Genomic DNA, 6,734 nt, shown 5'->3' on the forward strand with positions numbered 1-6,734 from the left:
GCGGGGCCCGGTCTCCTCAGAGGCGCTGGCGGGCGAGTCTCGGGCTGGCGGTGTCCTTGAAATTATCTGTAACACAGAAGGTAAAAAAAAAAAAAAAAAAAAGAATCTGTGATTTATCTAGAGGAGGAAATCTAAAAATGTCACACAAGCAGCCTGAGCACGGGCCGGGCTGTGAAGCGGCCGTGGCGCTGCCGCCGGCCCAGCCCCAGCGGCTGAAACCCGCCGGCCTGTGTGTGGTGACCAGGTCCCTGCCATTGCAGGCGGGACAGTTCAAGACGTGGGTTTCAGCACAACCTGTGTGATGTTTATTTATTTATTTTGCTGCCCTGGTTTTAACTCATGTTTAATTATAGTGAGTAGTGCCAGCAAAGTCCATGAGGCTGTTGTTCACCCCTCAGACTGTTCATCTGTGGAGGGCGGGAAACAAGTGTATGAGCCAGTGCTGCGTAACAACATAAGCTCCTATATGCCTGTTCAATATGTAATGTTCTACATTTCATTAAGCTAATATGTCTATTGCCTTGGGTTTAATGGAAATCAAGCATGATTTATCTACACTTGGTTGATAAAAAAAGTAGAACTAGGCTGAGTACTTTTGTAAAAGAAAAATGCGAAGGATATTCTGGAGCAGAATCTTGAGAACTTCCAGGTGAAATACATTTATAAAGTGTATTAATACAAAAGCAGGTTTCTGCTTGATAGAGGTTCTTGTGAGAAATAAATAGCTGAGGTAAAGGAAAAAGCCTATATCTGAATTTGCCAGAGATAAAACTACTAAAAAATGTCTCTATAGAGCTATATTGCCAGAAATTCCTATATTTAACCTTTGTTTTATAATTACTTAATCTTTGCAAATTCGTGTTCATTATGCTACATATTTGTTCTACTTCATATAAAAAAAATTCTATTTCTTGGATTAATTGACATAATCCCTTTGCATTTTCTTAAGAGTTGTTCTTCACCATTAAAACTTCATACGTAACACATGGTATTATGAAGATGGCTATGACATTGCACAGTAAGATCTCATCTTGCAGAGAGATGACACAAACAGAGAAATTGTGCAGACTGTCACTGCCTTCTGTGCTATTCCATCCACATCAGCAGGATCACCATACAAGTGTAACTTTTGCCTAGATGACTGCAACATTACTTAAGTTCTGTGACTTGACATTTTCATGGGGTTGCAGCCAACAGAGTTATAGGTCCCATGGATCATATGGGAAAGGGAGAAGGTGAAGTTGTAATCCAAATTAAATTTAACTACAGAACTTCTGGTAACTTGTGTGAGGAGTGTTTTTACAAATAAGAAGAGGAGGGCTGCTGCAGCACCCTAATTGATACAGAACTTCATCTTAACTAGAGAAGCTACAGCAGTTGTACACTTTATATGTACTTCTGTATCTTAGCACTTTTCTTGATAAGATTAATGGTCGTCAGAATTAACCCAAGTGTTCATAACCCTAGGAAGCCATTTCAAGGTAGTAACAGATTAATTTCACGGTATAATGTTACATTCCCAGGGTCTTTTACACAATGACATTGGTTATTTCAACACAATAAGCCATGAAAGCAAAACTGGGGATTAAGCTCATCATATCAAGAGCTTTCAGTAGCTGCAATGGAACAGTATTTCATCAGGCACTGATGAACTTAAATATGAGATGTAAATCTACAGATAAATGGTTATGAAACATAAAATAAGACACCTAAACTTAATCTCCATAAATGAAACAGCAAATCCCTACTGAGTGAAAGATATTTTATTCCCCATAGTTGAATGTGTTATGCTTATTTGTGCAAAACCTAGTCACTTTGCATCTTCCAAGTAATGTGGGAGAACTTGCCTGACTGGACAGAAAACAGTGAAAAAAAATCCCACTGAAACAGCTATAGAACAATTGTCTTCTTGTATTAGCACACCAGCATTTTAGTGTGGAATGCAGCTTAATTTGTCCAAATTGTTGCTGACCACAGAATATATATTATGACATTTGCTTAAGATAGTTGCTGTATTTTTAAAAAATAATGACTCATTATGGCAAGGCTGTTCATTATGAAATCCTTCTTTTGTTCCCAAGATACATACCAACAGAAAGGTCAATTTGAAAGGGCTGTTATGCATACTTAAACAACAATAAGAAGTTCTAAGATCTAAATTGGGCAGTGATTAAATAGACATAAGATCTACATAAATCTATACAATATACATATACAGAAAGTCATGCTGTGTGACCTGAGAGGCCATTCGAGAGAAGAGACCTCAAATCTCCCATAAAATTTTGCTTTGTATTACCACCAAAAAGGAAAACATACCAAAGCACTCAGAACCAGTTATGTTAGATCCCCTATCCACAGCTATCACAACTATGCCAGGGGATCTGGTTACATCATCGTCATCAAGTGTTGTGTAAGAGAACTCAGTGTTACAGTCCTTAAGGAAGCCATAAAAAAACCCAAACCAAAACAAAAAAAAAACGCTGTTCAATTTAAACACACTGGTAATTGCAGTAGCTGGGTTTGCATATTCAGTCTTAAGGGTCCAGTTCTCAAACCTGGCAGTTAGTAAACAATTATTGCTACTATTTTATTGTAACACGGAGTAAATGAGTGAATAGTTGGGAAGCAAAAATTATGCTTGAACATAGCGGGTGATGACTGCAGTTTTGCTAATAACTTGTTTGGTTTATTGCTACATCTGCTGGATAGGGGAGATACTCTTCCTGAAGACAATGGAGGACAGTGACCAAATGAAGAAAATCTAGGTCAAACCAAAAATAAAAACTGGAGTCTAAACCAAAATATCTCAGCAGTACGGAAAGGCACTTGGTAATGACTATTCAGAATTAAAATCAAGATTACAAGCAAATCTAACAGCATACATGTGGCTACTCACGCTCTCTATTTACATAGGCTCAATTTACGTTAGTGGGTAAAAAGTCCTACAAAACATGGAAGGATGTGATTACACACGTCTCATTGAAATCAAGGCAGGTTCTTATACTGCAAGCTGAACTTGTATATAAGCTTCATCGCACTGGCATGGAACTGTGAAATAACATCCCCCTGCACCTGCGAGATCTGGGCAGACTGAGACTGAGCCCCATGGCAGCACCACCTGAACCTGGACCACAGCAGCACTAACATGTTTGGAGGCTGCTGCAGTGAGCAAAGAGGCAGAGGCAGCAGGTATGCAGCTGACTCCCAGATGACAGCTGTACTGGGGCTAAAATCCTCAGCATAACTCTAGAAAAATACAAGTACAAAAAGCAAAGTATTTCTTGGCAAATAAGCATTTGCGTCTGGTGTGGGGAGATAAGATGTGACATCCTGCACAGACAGCTAAGGGCAGACGCAACAGGGAACTTAGTGCAACCAGAGTGGGAAGGTGAGCTGGGAACTAGCTCGCAAAGCTGAGAATCACAATTCTGAGAGCAACATGCGATTGCTACCTGACAGCAGCCAGAGCCAGCCCAGCACTCCCACACAGAGCAGCTGCAAAGTGCCCTCAAAGCCAACCAAGACAGGTCCTGCCTTGCAACTCTGTGTAATATGGCCAGGAAGGGATTAGCCTTTACTCTTGCTGTAATGCTTACAGTTATTGCATCTAAAATTTAGTGCTAAATATGCAATAATTATAACGCAGATGCAGTTTGCATTCTACATTTCCACAGATTTAAAAGCATTTAAGGCAGAGATAATATTTTCTGTCAGTATCTTAATTAACATTTAACTATGACTAGCTGTAATATAGTATTTTATCTAGTTCTCTAATCTGGTTCTAAAACATGTTTTTAGCACTTTGAAAATAATAAAGTGATAGCTAAACTTTGACTTTTAAAGTCAGTATTAACATCTATATGGAGAAATTTAGTTCAAATAACTGCTGTATTTTTGAGAAACCTAGAGGTACTGTCCAGAGTGATGTCATTTTACTCTTAATCCATACACACACAGTTCCTGCTCAAGTAAATTAATTCGCCACTCCTCAAAAAAAAAGTAAACGTGAGAATACAGTCTTCAAATGCAGACATGTTTTACAGCTGACAACTTCTGCGTAATTACAAAAGTCACAGTGTTTATTAACAGACTACAATTCAAATACCTTCATTATGTTATTCTGCCAGGTGCATTTCAGCTGCCTTGCCCTTTGTCTTTTTTTTGTCGTTCTTCAATGTATTTCTAAGCGTACTTAAAGGAAAAATGAAATGAAAATGAAATCCTCACTACATCATGGTTTCAGATTCAATCCACTAGAGAAGGGCTTCGATATGAGAAAAGAATGCATTCCTCCAAAGTATGTTTGATAAATAATAATAAAATCTAAAATGCATGCAGACATAGCACCCAGATCCTGCCAGATTTCATTTGCATGACGTTCAGTTTTAATGAATAAGCTACCAGAAACTTAAAAGAGGGGTTTATAGATACACAGCTTAATCATTATTGCCATCTTACATGAGATTACAATAGCTGTTAAAATGTTCTTTTGCAAACAGTGTTATTGGTACTAGCTAAGGTGCCAGTTCTACCAGCAGCAACAAAAGGTTTATAGAAACATCCAACAAGTTGTGAAAAGCATGTCTTGACAATTAATGACAATTGCAGCAATTTAATGATTGGAACCGAGACTGAAGAATGCAGTGAGACTGCTTTGCGCTTCTTGAACAACCTGCAGTGCAATAATATTATTTGAAAAAAAAAAAAAAAAAATTCACATTCGCGCTCTTCCTTCAACTGCTTGTTCACTTTTCCTGAGGGGGCAGAAATGACCCCAGAGCTAGATCTACCAGGGAATAAGCGGGCTATAGCAACTATTAGCAAGTTCTGCTGCAGTTGTGTGACAACACAGCTCTTCTCTATTTCCCAGCAGACAATTCTCATCTTCCAGGCTAAGATTTACGAGAACTCAGAAAAAGGAGTAGAATCCCTTAGGGACTATGTAAATCTTCATTATGTGCCTAGAGCACAGATGCTAAGGCACTGTATGCATGAGCAAAAACTAAAGTATGCCAAAACACACAACAGTTTATTAGAGGTAGACTGACAAGAACTGAAGTATGCCAAAACACACAACAATTTATTGGAGGTAGACTGACATTTTTTTAATCTAAAACCACATTGCTAGCCCTCACTATTCAAACTAATAGCGCTTCACTAGTTGTGCTAGGCCTACTACAATTAGTACTTCACAACAAAAAAATAAAACAAGGGTACTAGCTGGATAGGACAGGATCTACTACAGCATTCCCATTTCCTTTTTGATAAATCCAAACATGCCTCCCAGCAGACATAGTTGGGATGGGAAGGATCAGTTACAACCCACAAAGTCAAGACCTTTTTTTTTTTTAAGTTTACACACGGTTCTTTTTTTCCCTCCTCTACAAGACAGTAGTTGTTCCTTCTCACAGCAAGGGCGGCAGGAAATGGCAGTGAAAGGAAACACGCTGGAATAGCTGTCACTATCCTCTGTGCCCATGGGAAGGAGAACCTTTAAATAGTTGTCACAGTCCCCTGTCCCCATGGGAAGGAGAACCTTGCAAAATTTGCTATCCAAATTCAAGTCTCTGGATCTGTAGATAACAGTCCCAATTAGTGTGTAGTATTATTAAGTTCAGTTTCACATCATCAGATCCTAGTGGGGTTTTCAAAGTAAAAACAATGTTATGCATCACAGCACTGTCAGGAAACAAAATATGAACAATGTGCTTTAGTGAGTATTATCTACTGATTTTATGAGGGAAAAAACTTTGCTTAAAAACTAAGTTCAATTTATATTCATAGTTTACTATTAAGTAAGTGGATAAGTTAGAAACACCTAGTGGTAAAAAAATAATGTATCACTGAAGGAGAGATGCTCACCCAACATACAGCATCATGCTACTCACACAACACATCAAGTTTACTGTGTAAACACCAGGAAAAAAAAAAATCACTTGCTTTGACAACTGTTGAGCAAAATAATTTTCCAAGGGACATAACTATTCTTCAGATGAAAGTTAATTTTATCCTATTTAATTACACACTGTTACCAATTTAAATCCTGTCCTATAACAGTGAGTTTAGCACGCTGCCTTGCACATGCGTGATGGAGATGTGTCCTTTCCTTATTTTTGGGGTGGTGTTAATTGCTCTACGTATGTATTTTTCCTTCTTCTGTAACAATGGCCGTGTGTGGCACGGCTTCATGCACCATTACACCACACCCTCAGGTTTCAAATGGAGTACTTGCAGTCACGGAAGAAGTGATTTCTACATTTTTGAGACCTGCAAGAGAATTTTTCTGTCAGCTCCCAAAAAGCTGCTACAGGAAAAAAAGCTGCTATGCTTAACATAGATCTGCTGATCCCAAAATCTTAGGACATGGAAGGCATGTGCCTACTATGTGGTAGGACTTCAGGATTTAAAGAGCAGCTATGAAGGGACTTACAGTACAATCAAGCATATTCCTGAGAAATGCCAAATACCCACCAACATCAACTAGACACGACTCATAATAGTTTGGTATCTTGCAAGATAAACGTCAGTTAGCAAGACTGCTACATGTCAGCTTTTAAACTCTCCAGTATTTACTTTTAACTATGTCAAGGGAAAAAAAAAAAAGAAATCAACAGCACACACACAAATGTTTAGACTTAAAATCTCCATATTGTCCTTCATAAGTGAAGTGAGGATGAAGTAATACCTATTTTCTTTTAAAAATACCAGAAGTAAAAATCAAGTATAACGAAAGC

The sequence above is a fragment of the Streptopelia decaocto genome (assembly GCF_964273445.1).
Source record: "Streptopelia decaocto genome assembly, chromosome: 9".
Taxonomy (NCBI): Eukaryota; Metazoa; Chordata; class Aves; order Columbiformes; family Columbidae; genus Streptopelia; species Streptopelia decaocto.